Raw genomic sequence first — 16,914 nt, 5'->3', positions numbered from 1 at the left:
CTTCCTGGACACTACGGTGCTAATAAGCGATAGTCACATAAACACCACCCTATACCGGAAACCTACTGACTGCCATATTTACCTACATGCCTCCAGCTTTCATCCAGACCACACCACACGATCCATTGTCTACAATATAAAGTTCTACAATATAACCGCATTTGCTCCAACCCCTCAGACAGAGACAAACACCTACAAGATCTCTATCAAGCGTTCTTACAACTACAATACCCACCTGCGGAAGTGAAAAAACAGATTGACAGAGCCAGAAGTTACCTACTACAGGACAGGCCCAACAAACAGAATAACAGAACACCACCAGCCATCACCTTCAGCCCCCAACTAAAACCTCTCCAACGCATCATCAAGGATCTACAACCTATCCTGAAGGACAACCCATCACTCTCACAGATCTTGGGAGACAGGTCAGTCGTTGCTTACAGACAGCCCCCCAACCTGAAGCAAATACTCACCAGCAACCACACACCACACAACAAAAACACTAACCCAGGAACCTTTCCTTGCAACAAAGCCCGTTGCCAACTCTGTCCACATATCTATTCAGGGGACATCATCATAAGGCCTAATCACATCAGCCACACTATCAGAGGCTCGTTCACCTGCACATCTACCAATGTGATATATGCCATCATGAGCCAGCAATACCCCTCTACCATATACATTGGCCAAACTGGACAATCTCTACGTGAAAGAATAAATGGACACAAATCAGATGTCAAGAATTGTAACATTCAAAAACCAATTGGAGAACACTTCAATCTCTTTGGTCACTCGATTACAGACCTAAAAGTGGCAATTCTTCAACAAAAAAACTTCAAAAACAGACTCCAAGGAGAGACTGCTGAATTGGAATTAATTTGCAAACTGGATACAATTAACTTAGGCTTGAATAAAGACTAGGAGTGGATGTGTCATTACACAAAGTAAAACTATTTCCCCTTGTTTATTTCCCCTCCTACTGTTCTTGTAAAGTGCTGGAAATGGCCCACCTTGATTATCATTACAAAAGGTTCCCATCCACCCCCCCGCTCTCTTGCTCCTAATAAGAAAAGGAGTACTTGTGGCACCTTAGAGACTAACAAATTTATTAGAGCATAAGCTTTCGTGAGCTACAGCTCACTTCATCGGATGCATTTGGTGGAAAAAACAGAGGAGAGATTTATATACACACACACAGAGAACATGAAACAATGGGTTTATCATACACACTGTAAGGAGAGTGATCACTTAAGATAAGCCATCACCAGCAGCAGGGGGGGGGAAAGGAGGAAAACCTTTCATGGTGACAAGCAAGGTAGGCTAATTCCAGCAGTTAACAAGAATATCAGAGGAACAGTGGGGGGTGGGGTGGGAGGGAGAAATACCATGGGGAAATAGTTTTACTTTGTGTAATGACTCATCCATTCCCAGTCTCTATTCAAGCCTAAGTTAATTGTATCCAGTTTGCAAATTAATTCCAATTCAGCAATCTCTCCTTGGAGTCTGTTTTTGAAGCTTTTTTGTTGAAGTATAGCCACTCTTAGGTCTGTGATCGAGTGACCAGAGAGATTGAAGTGTTCTCCAACTGGTTTTTGAATGTTATAATTCTTGACGTCTGATTTGTGTCCATTCATTCTTTTACATAGAGACTGTCCAGTTTGGCCAATGTACATGGCAGAGGGGCATTGCTGGCACATGATGGCATATATCACATTGGTAGATGCGCAGGTGAACGAGCCTCTGATAGTGTGGCTGATGTGATTAGGCCCTATGATGGTGTCCCCTGAATAGATATGTGGACAGAGTTGGCAACGGGCTTTGTTGCAAGGATAGGTTCCTGGGTTAGTGGTTCTGTTGTGTGGTGTGTGGTTGCTGGTGAGTATTTGCTTCAGATTGGGGGGCTGTCTGTAAGCAAGGACTGGTCTGTCTCCCAAGATCTGTGAGAGTGATGGGTCGTCCTTCAGGATAGGTTGTAGATCCTTGATGATGCGTTGGAGAGGTTTTAGTTGGGGGCTGAAGGTGATGGCTAGTGGCGTTCTGTTGTTTTCTTTGTTGGGCCTGTCCTGTAGTAGGTGACTTCTGGGTACTCTTCTGGCTCTGTCAATCTGTTTCTTCACTTCAGCAGGTGGGTATTGTAGTTGTAGGAATGCATGATAGAGATCTTGTAGGTGTTTGTCTCTGTCTGAGGGGTTGGAGCAAATGCGGTTATATCGTAGCGCTTGGCTGTAGACAATGGATCAAGTGGTATGATCTGGATGAAAGCTAGAGGCATGTAGGTAGGAATAGCGGTCAGTAGGTTTCCGATATAGGGTGGTGTTTATGTGACCATCGCTTATTAGCACCATAGTGTCCAGGAAGTGGATCTCTTGTGTGGACTGGTCCAGGCTGAGGTTGATGGTGGGATGGAAATTGTTGAAATCATGATAGAATTCCTCAAGAGCTTCTTTTCCATGGGTCCAGATGATGAAGATGTCATCAATGTAGCGCAAGTAGAGTAGGGGCATTAGGGGACGAGAGCTGAGGAAGCGTTGTTGACTAATTTGTTAGTCTCTAAGGTGCCGCAAGTACTCCTTTTCTTTTTGCGAATACAGACTAACACGGCTGCTACTCTGAAACCTTGCTCCTAATAGTTCACCTTTCCTGGTCACTTTTGTTACAGTCTGTATGGTAACACCCTTTGTTTCATGTTCTCTGTGTATATATAATCTCCCCACTGTATTTTCCACTGAATGTATCTGATGAAGTGAGCTGTAGCTCACGAAAGCTTATGCTCAAATAAATTTGTTAGTCTCTAAGGTGCCACAAGTACTCCTTTTCTTTTTACGGATACAGACTAACACGGCTGCTACTCTGAAAAATTTCAGAGTGTCCTATGGAATGGAAATTCCAAGTTGTGATCAGCTCTATTTAGTAGTGTTAATATTTAGGCAAATTGTTTATTAAAGCCAACATCTTAAAAGTTGGGAGCCAAAGTCCCATGATTTTCAAAGGCGCCTGATGGATTTAGGTGTCCATCTCCCATTTTAATGTAATGAGAGATTGGCACACAAATCCCTTATGTTCCTTTGAAAATCCCAACCTTAAATCCATATTTAAGCACCTAAATAAGATTACCCTGTTTTTTGGAAGTGTTGAGCACCCATAGCTCATGCTGACTTCACTGGGGAGGTATGGGAGCTCAGCATTTCAGAAAATTAGTTGTCTTGATTAGCTGCCTAAACTTAGAAATCCACATTGAAAAATTTTGGCCTAATTTCACTAACTCAGCAAAATAAGCAACTCAAAGTATTATACATCCCCTTGCTAATTTGAAAACTCTCAAATTTTCACAATTCTGCCACTAAAATTCTCCCTACAGCCTAAACCTAGCATCCTGTGACAAAAATCATCCTCTGGACATTCCAAAGATCAAATGAGAAGAAAAATCCTAGAGACATTTGGCCTTTGGTATGCTACACACCCTATTGGTCTCCCTAGTTTCAAAGAGACTTTTGTTACAGGGTCATTCAGCTACCTCCCGCTACTGCTGGGTTCATGAGCTCTGGGGTAAAATCCACCAAAAGGTGTTCACATTGTGGGACCAATCTGCATAAAAGTTTAGGGCTGATGCCAGCGTGGCAGAGTCATTTATTGCATTGAATGAGCTCTCTGTGACTTCTTTCTCCCTTCATACAGAATAAAGCATTCAGAGGTCAAGACAGAGAACTCCTTTAGAGTGAAGGAGAATTAAAGCGTGCAACAGGTATCACCACCTAAAACCAGCCCCAACAAATGGTCACACAACTGTTCCAAATAAGATATCTGAGTAGAGTAATAAGAGACTAAAAAAAGCTAAGTCAATATTGCAATTCATTTAATATATTGCATTTGATGAGTCTGATCCGAAGCCCATTGAAGTCTATGGGCATCTTTCCATTAGCTTCAATGCTTTCTTACCGGTGGATCACCAAGTATTTATAAACATTACTTACTCAAGCATCACAACACTCTTGTGAGGTAGATAAATAGAATGAGCCACTATGTTAGGCATAGCTGTATTGAATGGTAGAGGCCAGGAGGGATTAGCTGGAGCAGCTTGGCAGAGCCACAATGGTGATGTGCCAAGAGGTGCATGGACACATCAAAGGATCAAGTGTGCCTCCTTTCAAGTGAAGAATTTTGTAGCTCTGTGTCCACAGAGCTGCAGAAGAGTGTCTTCATGCCGTGGGAATTGTTAGCAGTCTGGTGGCATGCATCAGTGTGAATTCCAAACAGGCCCCTACAGTCTAAGACAAGTGACATCAAATGGATACGGACAGATGGAATTTGGTCAAAATGGCAGTGGCACCAGTGCACTCACAGGGGTGTTGTGAGAATAACAAATTAAAGAGTGTAAGGTGCTAGATACCACGGTGATGGGGACAGATGCATCCCTCTCACTGGTTGCGGGGTGGAGGTTGTGAGGACAGAGGTGAATATCTCTCCACTTACCCCCCCCACACCACATCCTCCACCGCACAGCTCTGATGCCCTGCTTTCCACTCCATTCTTCTCTTCACTGTTCCAACACTCCCCCTCATGCTTTGACCAGCTTCTTTCCCCTTGGCCGCCAACTGCAGAGGCCTAGTCTATACTACAAAGTTAGGCTGACATAAGTCACGTGGTGTAGACCTAGATCTGCAGGTGTCCACATTTAAATTTGTCTCCCACCAGTGTAAGTGCCCTGTTACAGTAGCACAGTAACACCACCTCCCCAAGCAGCACTGAGCCATAGACAACGTACTGAGGTCAGCACAATGTGAGTGTAGAGACGGCATTTCCTATTTCGGCCCTAACAGTCGTCTAGCAGCTGTCCTGCAAGGCCCGACACTGATAGCTCTGGTTACAAGAGTGAACTGGCTGTGCAGGGATCATGTAGATTAGAAGGCCTCTCCCAGCCCCTTGAAAGCCCCAGGAATTTTTGACATGCTTTTTTCCCAGTTGCCCAGTGTTATGAGCACACCTAGTAGCTTTCCAGTGTTGTGTGCAGCTATCCACCTGACCATGCCAGCTCCATGCACTCCAGCTTGGAGAAGACAGGAGATGTTGGATCTCCTGGGCCTTAGGGTGAAGAAGAGGCTGTGTATGCACAGCTACAGACTAGCCATATTTCAGAGTAGCAGCCGTGTTAGTCTGTATTCGCAAAAAGAAAAGGAGTACTTGTGGCACCTTAGAGACTAACAAATTTATTAGAGCATAAGCTTTCATGAGCTACAGCTCATCCGATGAAGTGAGCTGTAGCTCACAAAAGCTTATGCTCTAATAAATTTGTTAGTCTCTAAGGTGCCACAAGTACTCCAGACTAGCCATACAAGACTTCTATGAGCAGATTGCATAGGGGATGCAGGAGAAGGGGTACGACAGGGAACAGCAGCAGTGCTGTATAAGAGCTAAGTGTTGTTGTTGTTGGGTTCAGCCATAATGGAGTCTGGAGTCATGTTTTCTAGGCTAGTAATGGAGATAGAACATGGCTGAGATGAGTAACTGGGGACAGAGCACCGTCCTGTGTTCTTAAAATTGCGAGCATCATGCACCTTTTCTGTCCAGCAACACTGATATCGGTGAGGCATCCCCAGTGATCCACCAACACTTGCATCACCATAATAAAGTAGCCCTTCCTGGTGATGTGCTCTGTGGTAAGGTGGTCTGCTGCCAAAATAGGGATATGCATAGTGATGAGCTGCCAAAATCTGAAGAACCGGTTCCTTCACTCGCTCCAGGTCTTCAGCGGCACTGAGGGACCTACAGCTGAAGTGCCGCCGAAGACCCGGAGCGAGTGAAGGACCCGCCGCTATAGTGCCGCCAAAGACCCGGAGTGCCGCCAGGTGAGTAAAAAGGGATTCTCAAGGGGAGCCTCCCCAGCCGGGAGCTCAGGCAGGCCGGACAGGACGGTCCAGTGGGCCAGATGTGGCCCGCGGGCCGGAGTTTGCCCAACCCTTTAACAACTGGTTCTAAACCGGCTTCTAAATTTAACAACCGGTTCGTGTGAACCGGTTCGAACTGGCTCCAGTTCACCACTGGATATGCATTCGATCTATTGCTCCACCGCAGTTTAGGAACCCCATTGCTGCAAATCCGTCCACTATGTCCTGCACATTGTCAAGTCACAGTCCTGCGTGGCAGGAGATGATTAGTGGCCATGCACACTTGCATGACAACAGCCTCTGTAGTGGATTTTCCAACTCCAAAATGATTTCCCACTCACTGGTAGCAATCCGGTTGCAAGTTTCCACAGTGTGATTGCCACTTGCGTCTCCACTGTCAGTGCAGTTCTCATTTTTGCATCCCTGAGCTGGAGCGAGCTTGGCACTCAGAAATGTGGCGTTGCATATCCAAAGTTTTTGCAGCCACTCTTTGTTATCCCAAGCCTGCATTATGATGCCATCTCAGCAGTCAGTGCTTGTTTCTCAGATCCAGAAGCGGTGCTTCACCATCTGGAGTTGCCCTGTGAATGCCACCAGCAATCTGGAACTGGTGCTGTGGGACCTACTGAAAATCTGTCCTCCAAGAAAGAGACATGTTTTCCGCTGATTCAGCTCTTCTTACAGCTCTGAAAAACTGGAGGATTGTGCATTCTGTGCTTGCAATGCTTATGACAATAGTGCAGAGCTGTAAAGAGATAAGGGACAGTGAGGAGGACTGTGCGGGTTTGTGGGATTTTTAAAAAAGGTGCAAACATTACAGGATATACATGACATTTGGAGTGGACATAGTTGCATGCTGGGAGATTGTCCCCTTGCTCCCAGTCCACTTGCACAACTTACTTCTGTCCAACCATGCATTGCCAAAACTTCCCAAAAGATAGCATGCTGGACGGTGGCAGGTTGCACTGGGATACCTACCCATTGTGAATTGCACTGTGCATCAACACAAGCACGCTTGGTGAGTATGTGCAGCACCAACGCAAGACAAGTATGCACATGCATGAGCAATGTACTGATTGCAGCAGCTTTATGCCAATGTAACTTGCATTGACCAAAGTTTGCAGTGTAGACATGGCCTAAGACTCCCCTTCACTACTCCAACTCCTTCAATGATCCCATTATCATGACCATGATTCCAGGCTTCCCCCACACCTCCCCACTACTCCAAGCCCCTCTCCCCCCATACACACCAGTCAACCTTCCTCGTTGCCACTCCATACTCCTCATAAGCTTGGAGGGGCCACAGGGAGGCAGGAAGGTGGTGAGGCTGAGGAATACCTGTGCCTGTTAGAGGTAAGAAGGATAGTGGAGATGCAAAGCCCCTAACACAGCTCTGGGCCCAGTTTATAAAGAAGGGATACCACATATCCATCTGCAGTACAGGAGACTCAGAAGTGTCCCATTCATCTCAATGAGATATTTTCAGATGAATGAGAACACCCCGGGGAGGTGAATTCAGCCTGAAACAATAGTTCTGAAACAACAGCCTTGAAACAGGGGCTCCGGGCTGGGGCTGAGGAGTTCGGAGTGCAGGAGGAGGATCAGGGCTGGGGCAGGGGGCAGAGGGTTGAGGTGCCCTCTGATCCCAGCCCAAATGGTGGTCAAGAAAAGGGGTTCAGACTCCCTAGATGGGCTGCTACTCCCCAGATTCCAGTACACCCCAGGGGGCAAGGAAAAGGGCTCATCCTCCCCATCCCATATCCCAACTTACATGGGAGAAGTCAAGAAGATAGCCTAAGACCTTTCTGCACGGGCAGGCATCCCAGATCCCATCTGTGGTGACAGGGAGAGATAGTCCGACCTCTCAGGAAAGGAGGCCCTAGCCCCAGATCCCAGCACAGACACCAGAGAGGAGAATGTGGAGTTGACAGCCCCCCACCACATCTTCTGCTACTCACCACTTCATGTCCACTACTTCCAGTGTCTCATCTCCCTCCTTCCCTTTTACATCCTAATCCCTACCTCCTCTTCCAGGAGTGAGTCCACTCAATCTCTTTCACCTACCATCCCCCCTCATTTGTCCACCTCCTCTTAACCCCTTTTCCCTTGCCACAGCCCCACCCTCTCTCCCCCTAATCCCTTTCCCTGCAATCTCAGTCCCCACAGACCCAGCAATTATCCAGCACCCTGCCCCTCCCACACTTCTCCTACCCCTCTCATATGTCCAACTCTGCACCGAAACAGTTCTATGAATCAAACACTATACAAGCACCTCATGTTAAGGGGATGAGTCAGGAACCTCTTGTCCACTAAGCACATTCATTTCCATTGTTCAGGAAATATGATTACATTATCTTAACACTCTTTCATCTTCCCTCTGGTTCATCAATGATTAACCAAAACCTGCTATCATAACCCCCCAGATAGAAAAGTAGCAACATGCCCAGCAATCATAATTGCACCGATCATGTGTAATTTAGTGTCTTTCAGAAAACAGCAACAGCCTGTAATGGCTGGGGGTGGAGGGGAGGAATCACCTCTTGAGCATCTCCTACTGCTGCATGTGGTACTTCAGGCCTTTTCTCACTCTTGGCATCCGCTGTAGGTTGTCAGCCTCTCTCGGGGCTATGGTGACAAGATAGCAAGTGTGAAAAATCGGGACAGGGGTTGGGGAGTAATAGGCGCCTATATAAGACAAAATTCTGAATATCGGAACTGTCCCTATAAAATCGGGACTTCTGGTCACCCTACTTAGGGCAGCGGTGGGGGAGGATGGGTCTTCAGTGGCTCCAGCCCCAGCCAAATCCTAGTGCCCAAATCAATCCCTTCCAGGGTAGCAAAGAGTCCAACAAAACTGTCTGTCTGCTTTCCCTGGGATAATCAGCCTCAGCTCTGGGCCCTTTAAATTCAGCCCTTCTCAGGGTTTACAATCGTAAGGAGCCAGCAGCTGATGGGGGAACAACCAGCCCACCCACTACTCCAGGTTCCAGCCCAGGGACCCTGTAAACAGCAGCCAGGCACTGCTCCCCTCAATTCATTGCTGCTCCTTCCCTGAGTCTCTTCCCACCCGACCTCATTAGCTTCATCTTACACCTTCAGGTTAGAGCTTTCAGGTCTGCCCTTCCCCCCCCACCCAAGGTCCTTGGGGCAGACACAGATTCTGGTCCCAGCCAGGAACTAACCTGCTTAGTCCTTACAGCTCCTTTTATCTGAACCTGCTGGGCTCTGATTAGCTGCTTCCTCTCTAGGAAGGCCTGAAGGACCCACCTTCACTGCTCCTTTCCTGTGGTGGGGTGTAGTAGGACTGTGGGGCCTCCAGTAGGAGGCCATGAAGATCTGGTTCACCCTATCACACAGCCGCTTCTAAATTAGTTGTACTATGCAGGGCCCTTCCCCAAAAATATAAAAACCCCTTGACAGAGGTGGATAGTAGGAACATGCCCATCTATTGCACAGATTTCTACCAGGGGCAGGGATTGAATTGACAAAGTATGCCCATGTAGTTCCAGTTCATTGGCCGCACAATGTCCCCTTAACCCATCCAGGTACTATGACAACAGGCTGCCTGGAAGCCGCAGTCTTGTTGCACATGTTCATTTCAATCTCTTTGGCTTATGAGTTTTAGCAATACATGTGCCATTCTAGAGATCTACACTCTTCCTTCAATAATGTTTTCAGTATTGCTTCCCCAAAGGGGCAGTGTGTGCCATGCACTAATGGAGATAAATTCTGCGTGACTGAGATCAGATGGTGACAATTAGAACCATACTTTGAGCCCCAGGAATGTGCAAAAAAAATATAAGAAATAGTTGATTTTGTAAAATGCTGCTTTTGGGGGAGAATGTTTCTCAAGGATTCCTGTCCCACATGACCCCAAATTTGGATCACTAATCCTACTCTGCACCCCATGGGGCACAACAAATGTTAAGAAATCCAAGTAAGTATGCTGATTTTAGAGCATATAAACTGCACTGATCAATGTTAACTATGCCAGAGCTGGTAATCCGTCATAATATTACTTGGAGTTCAGAGAGTGAGTCAGTGGGAAGGACAAAAATAGAATCCTGAACTCATGACACTTAGGCCTTGTCTACACACAAATTTGCACCATGTGTGGATACTCTTACTACAATTTAAGGGTGGCTTGTTTCCATTTAGTCTGTAGACAAGTCCTTAGTCCCAAGGTCTATTTGGTAGATGACACTCCTTCTGCTAGAGTATGCCTTGACTGCCAAACTAGAGGGCCCACTTTCATTTAGTCTTACTTCCAATCAGGAGTGTTGCTGGAGTTTCTCCTTGAGTTAATTAGTGAATGTTTGTAAGACGTTTTGAAGCTGTGAAAAGTGCTATAACTTCTGGGACTCAGCTGTAGGATATAACTCCAGCACTGCTCTGGATTAAACAAAGAACCAGTTACAGAAGAAGCTTATTATTATGATTACTATCAGTAGTCATGGACCTTGATCTCTCTCGCACTCACACATACACACTTCACATATATACTTCTGGGTCCAAATCCATCTGGTTGCTGGCTAACATATGCAAACACTAACACAAACATATTATGGGCTAGAACTCTGCTCATGCCGCTCCTGAAATATCTGCAGAATATTCTACATTGTGCCAGTTAATTTGTTTAGGATGGTTTGATAAGAGATCTGTAGACTTAATGGTTTTTAAAAAACAATCCGCCAAAACTATTTTGGAAGATTCCACACACTACTGTTAACAATGTAATTAGCACCGTGTTTCAAATGTCTGAGACAATTACTACCTCCTCAAGAGGAATGTGTGCTGCAGACTTCCTGGTTTCTCTGCCATATTGAGTGACATCATATAAACACTGGTTCAAATGAACCATCCCATTTTAATCACCTATTTCCATTCAGTTCCTTGGGTTATTATCATTTTTCATTGTTTCTATTACAATAGCCCCTATGTATCCCAACTGAGATCAAGGTCCCATTTTGCTATACACTGTATTTATGCATAGTGAGTGACAGTCTATGCCCCCAAAGAGTTTACAACTTAAAGGGTTGATGGGATTATTTATATGCAGAATTAAAACAAAATTTGAAACCTCAAAAGTTGTCACAAAATGGAATTGTCCTCTGGAAGCTCTAATTATTATCCCCATTTTACATATGGGAAACCGAAGCCCAGAACAGTTAACTTAAATAATTTGCCCAAGCTCACATAGCAAGTTTGTGACACAGCCAGAAAATGAACCCAGATCTCAAGTTCCAGTGAAGTGAAAGACATGATTTACCAGTGTTCAGCAGTCAAAGAGGTGGAAATAAAGTAACAGTAATCTGGGATGAGGCTCTCCACCTGTGTGTTTCAGGTTCAGTGATCACACCAGGTTTCCTTCAGACATCCAGTTACTGTGACACCAGGCTGCCTGGAAGCCCTGATCCTGTTGAACATGCCCATTTCAGACTCTTTGGTTTATGAGTTTTGGCAATGCATAGAAAAAGTCTCTCTTTCCTGCAGAATCCAGAGGAAGAAAAGGGAAAAGGGAATTTTCAAGTGGTAAAGCAATTCTTTTAGAGTCCAAAGATACAAGCAATTTATCTGCCTGAGGAATTAGTGGAATTGGAAAGATCACAGAAGCACTGGCAGATCCGAAAGCAACCGGAATATCCTTTCCCTCAGTTTTCACACCTTACACTTTATCTTGAACCACAATTCCCAACAGAGAAAAACTCCAGCAAAAACAGCTCCCCAAAAGTCAAAAGTCACAGACTCCAACAACAACCTTGCTGCTTCCTTGTATATATGTACTCTCCAGCTTTGATATTTTAACAACTACTTTCCTCAATATGCATTTTTTAATATAGGTGCAATTCTTGCAGTTTATCAGAGACAGATTTGCCTGACTAATGGCTGATGATTTTGCTCATTGGTTTTATATACTTCCCCTAGCTTGGTATATGTTTATTTGTGTGTCCTTCACCTTTTGCCTCTCTTTGCTCTCTTTTTGGTAATTTAAAGTCCTAGCTATTAAATGTTATTTAGGCCCTTATAAAATGAACTGAGGTGATTACAATGCTATTTGGTTAATGTGGCAACTCTCTGCATAATAAGCGTTGATTTTATTTGTTTTCTTTTGGTAAAAAGTGAGGGCAGCGTACAGCCCCAAGTCATGTTTATTTCATTTGGAAAGCAATGTTTATGGGCAGCTGCAGGGAGTTACTCGCAAGTGGTGTAAACAAGGAGGGAAGGGGGAAACATCATCATCCCATTGGGCCCACCCAGCCACCAGATTTGTCAGCTGGACAGCAGTCTAAGATTAATCCAAACTGGTCTGTGAAAACTGAGCCCGAACAACTGTCAGGATCATGCAAGCTGAAGAGATGGAAAAGACTGTGATAAACGCAAGGAAAAGTAGCTCCACTAGAACCGCTTGACAGGTCTCTTGTTTGGACACTGTTATGGAATTAACAGTGGTTTGTCAGATAAAGAGAGGAAACGGGGGGCAGAGGTTAGTCACAGGCATCAGAAACCAAGTTTAAAAAAATGTTAGAAGTAGTCATTAGTCCAGTGGCCCTATTCAGCACTGACAACTCCAGGTATTTCACTGGAGCTACAGTCAGTCTATACAAGCGATTCTGATTGCAGTTAAAGTGATGTAAAGCCAGATTTGTACAGTGGTTTACAAGCTTTCAGCAACATTCTGACCTGTCTATTTTAGGGTTTTATACTGTTGCCCATGTGGCCTGCAACGTGCAGGAGGTCAGACTAGATGATCATGGTGGTCCCTTCTAACCTTAAAGTCTATGAGTATCTGAGCACCTTCCACAAACAACTGAAAGCAACAGTGAAATCCCTAGTGGATTTTATGGAGTCTCTGGCAACTTCTCCTTTTATGGGGTAAAAACTCTGCTTGGGGAAAGGTTTTTGTTTCTGGTTTTCTCAAAAGATATTAATGTACTTTTGGAAGGTTTTTTTCTTTAGATTGATTTGTTTCATGGGTTTGTTTTGTTTGTGGTTGATTGGCTGGTTGGTGTTTTCTTTGGGTAAAAAAAGAGTGTTGATGCTGTGAGCATCATTCTTAGGATAGAAAGTCAAAATTATGGTGTAATGGAGATCAAAATCTGGCCCAACCTCTTCAAAATACAGCAGACATACACCACCACCATGGTTCTGAAACAGAACAAAACAGTATTGTTGCTTCTCTGTTAGCGAACGAGGCCCAGATTTTTAAAGCTATTTAGCTGTTGCTGTGCTCAGTGTCACAACACCTAATTTAGGATTTAGGAGCCTACATCCCAATTTCAAAAAGCATTTAGGTACTTAGGAGTCTAAATTCCATTGACAGTCAATGAGAGAGACAAGGTGGGTGAGATCATATCTATTATTGGACCAACTTCTGTTGGTGAGAGAGACGAGCTTTTGAGTTTCACAGAGCTCTTCTTCAGGTATGGAAAAGGTAACCAGAATGGGACAGACTGATATGCATAAGCATAAGTTGCAAGAAACCCCTTAAAATGCAGTGGACAATTAATATCTCTGCAGTCATACGACAAAGGAGGGTTAGTAGGTTTCAAATTGTTGTGATGAGCCATACAGCCAGAGTTTCTGTTACAGTCAGGATTTTTCATGTCAATCAGTTATAAATTTGAGTTCCCAGGCTCGTCTTTTGAAGATGTTGTGCAGGTTTCATTTGAGAACCAGGACTGATAAGTCAGAAATGGAGTGACAGCAAAGTGTTCACCCACGGGCGATAGGGTGTTTTTGTCTTTTATCTTTTTTCTGTCTGATTTCATTTGAGAGCTTAGTGATTGTCTGGTGTCACTCACATAGTTGTTGTTGGGGTATTTGATACACTGAAGACCTCATCCCCTTTCTATACTATTTGTTATTGTATATGTAACAAGTAACAAGCTTTGTGGATGGGGGGAGTGGTAGATGTGATATATCTTGACTTTAGTAGGGCTTTTGATACTGTCTCACATGACCTTCTCATAAACAAACTAGGGAAATACAACCTAGATGGAGCTAATATAAGGTGGGTGCATAACTGGTTGGAAAACCGTTCCCAGAGAGTAGTTATCAGTGGTTCATAGTCATTCAAGAAGGGCATAATGAGTGGGGTCCTGCAGGGATCGGGTTCTGGGTCCGGTTGTGTTCAATATCTTCATCAATGATTTAGAAAATGGCATAGAGAGTACAGTTATAAAGTTTGCGGATGATACCAAACTGGGAGGATTTGCAAGTGCTTTGGAGGATAGGATTAAAATTCCAAATGATCTTGACAGAATGATCTGGAGAAATGGTCTGAAGTAAATAGGATGAAATTCAATAAGGACAAATGCAAAGTAGTACATTTAGGAAGGAACAATCAGTTGCACACATACAAAATGGGAAATGACTGCCTAGTCAGGAGTACTGTGGAAAGGGATCTGGGAGTCATAGTGGATCACAAGCATAACGCTGTTGCAAAAAAAGCAAATATAATTGAGGGATGTATTAGCAGGAGTATTGTAAGCAAGACACAAAAAGTAATTCTTCTGCTCTACTCCGCACTGATTAGGCCTCAACTGGAGTATTGTGTCCAGTTCTGGACACCACATTTCAGGAAAGATGTGGACAAATTGGAGAAAGTCCAGAGAAGAACAAAAATGAATAAAGGTCTAGAAAACATGATCTATGAGGGAAGATTGAAAAAATTGGGTTCGTTTAGTCTGGAGAAGAAAAGATTGAGAGGGGACATGATAATAGTTTTCAAGTACATAAAAGGCTGTTACAAGGAGGAAGGAGAAAAATTGTTCTTCTTAACCTCTGAGGCTAGGACAAGAAGCAATGGGCTTAAATTGCAGCAAGGGCAGTTTAGGTTGGACATTAGGAAAAACTTCCTAACTATGAGAGTAGTTAAGCACTGGAATAAATTTCCTAGGGAGGTGGTGGAATCTCCCATCTCTGGGGATTTTTAAGAGCAGGTTGGACAAACACCTGTCAGGGATGATCTAGATAATACTTGGTCCTGCCTTGAGCGCAGGGCACTGGACTAGATGACCTCTCGAGGTCCTTTCCAGTTCTATGATTATATGATTATCTATGATTCTATGATACTATGTATAATACACGTAGTTAGACTGAAATTTTCAAAGCTGCATGAGAGTTTTGGCCCTGTCAATTCCTATTAACATTCATGAGATTTAGAAGCTCACTCTTATAGGGAGCTATGAAAAACTCAGCCATAACTTATAATTTATAACTCCAATTGTTTTAATTTGATTCTCAAACACAGTTGACAAAAATATAAAATGTGATTTCCATAGCTATTCTCCTGCCATGCCTTCAGTTCAGTGCAGTGCAGTGATTTGTTCTCCTGACAGTAGAAACAGAATACTATCAGTGCACATATGTTTTACAGTTTAGATGTTGACATATTCATAACGATTGAGAAGGCAAGTGCTGGGCTTGAACAGCTTTCTGTTTGAATCCAATCTCACAATGACCTGTTTTCTTTCAAAATATACCCTCTGAGAATGTTATTGTGCTTGTTACAAACTAAATGAACTTCACTTCCGAAGCAGTGTACAGAGTCATGAGTCTGACATGGACTGGAGTTAAACATAATCAGCTAGGGTAGCCAACAATTTGCTGAAACAAAATCTTTTTTTTAAAAAACAGCCCTCTAATTGTCAGCATAATAAACATTTATAGCTACATATATTTACTTCAAATTCAGAGAGACAGCATACAGATGTAACTGAGCAAATTCATTACAATTAATACTCTGCCCTTAACTTACACTATTGTGAGAAATAGAAAAAGTACAGTGCTATGAGGTAAGGACAGATCATCAGCTTGAGAGTGTTGTCTGGCTTTTGTGGAGGATGTGAGATGAAGAGGGCTTGGAAGAGAGCGAAGCTGGATATTCATAAGAGCATTCAGATCATTTTAAAATGTTACCTTTTTAAAATTCTGTACAATCCACACACCAAAATAACAAATAAAACTGTCCACTGAAAGTTTAAAACTGCGTATTATATATCGAAGTGATTGCAGCTGTTCCACTCCCCTGGGGGAATGCGTATTGAGGCCTTTGTATGCCAACAAGCCTCAGCCCAGAATGTTTTGCTAATAGCAGACAGTTATAAAGTGTTCAAAAGAGAATTTTATAAAGAAAACGCTGACAGGCTGAACTCAAGTGATTGTGAGCGATGTTGCCATAGTAACTTTGTGACAATTCTACCAACGTTATTTTCACTGGAGAGTGTTCCCCAGGCAGAGCACCTAGGCAGACTTCACAACATGTAGAAGTCACATTGTACTAACACTAGCTCCACTTGGTTATCACAGTGAAAGCATGCCTTGAGCCTGATTTTCAGAAGTGCTGAGTACCTGAAATTCCAACTAACGTCAGTGGGAGAGGCTCAGCCATGCTGCAAATCAGGCCTCAGGTGTCTCGCTTAGGTCACAGAAAAGAAAGGCACTCAAGATTCATGGCCACATTTGAAAATGTTGCTTTATGCAGGGCTGGATTAAAGTAATTTGGGGCTCTAGGCATACCTGTTATGGGGTCTCATGTGGTTCGTCCCACTTTGACCTATGCCATGTTGTGGTGCTACCACCTTCTTGAGTGGTGGTTGCAAAGGGTCCACTCTCTTCTCCCAGAGAGGCAGGAGCAGCACCAGAGGCCCCCTTCCTTTACGAGTAAAGGAGGTAGCTGCAGGGATCCTCTCTCTTCCTTGAAAATCCATGGCCTCGGTAGCCAGGGATGCCAAATTGAATGGTTGGACCAAACCTGCTGCACTCTCCCGCTGCCACAGCCAAATTTCTTGGCTGGTGAGCAGATGGGGCTGTGCAGAGGTGTGGATCTTGGAGTTAATGCCCTTTTAAGAGGTAATGGGAGTTCCTACCCCTCAAAGCTATTGTTTCAGGCTGTCTGAAAATTCAAGCAGATGTGATGGCATATGTTATACTCAGATCACCTTTTCAAGATTTTCTTTGCATTCATGATGGCTGAAAACCTACTTTTTAAAAAAACAACTCTGGGATTCTGCTGGGATTACATGACTCC

Source organism: Dermochelys coriacea, chromosome 2, assembly GCF_009764565.3.
Source record: "Dermochelys coriacea isolate rDerCor1 chromosome 2, rDerCor1.pri.v4, whole genome shotgun sequence".
Taxonomy (NCBI): Eukaryota; Metazoa; Chordata; order Testudines; family Dermochelyidae; genus Dermochelys; species Dermochelys coriacea.
This window is presented reverse-complemented; position numbering follows the sequence as displayed.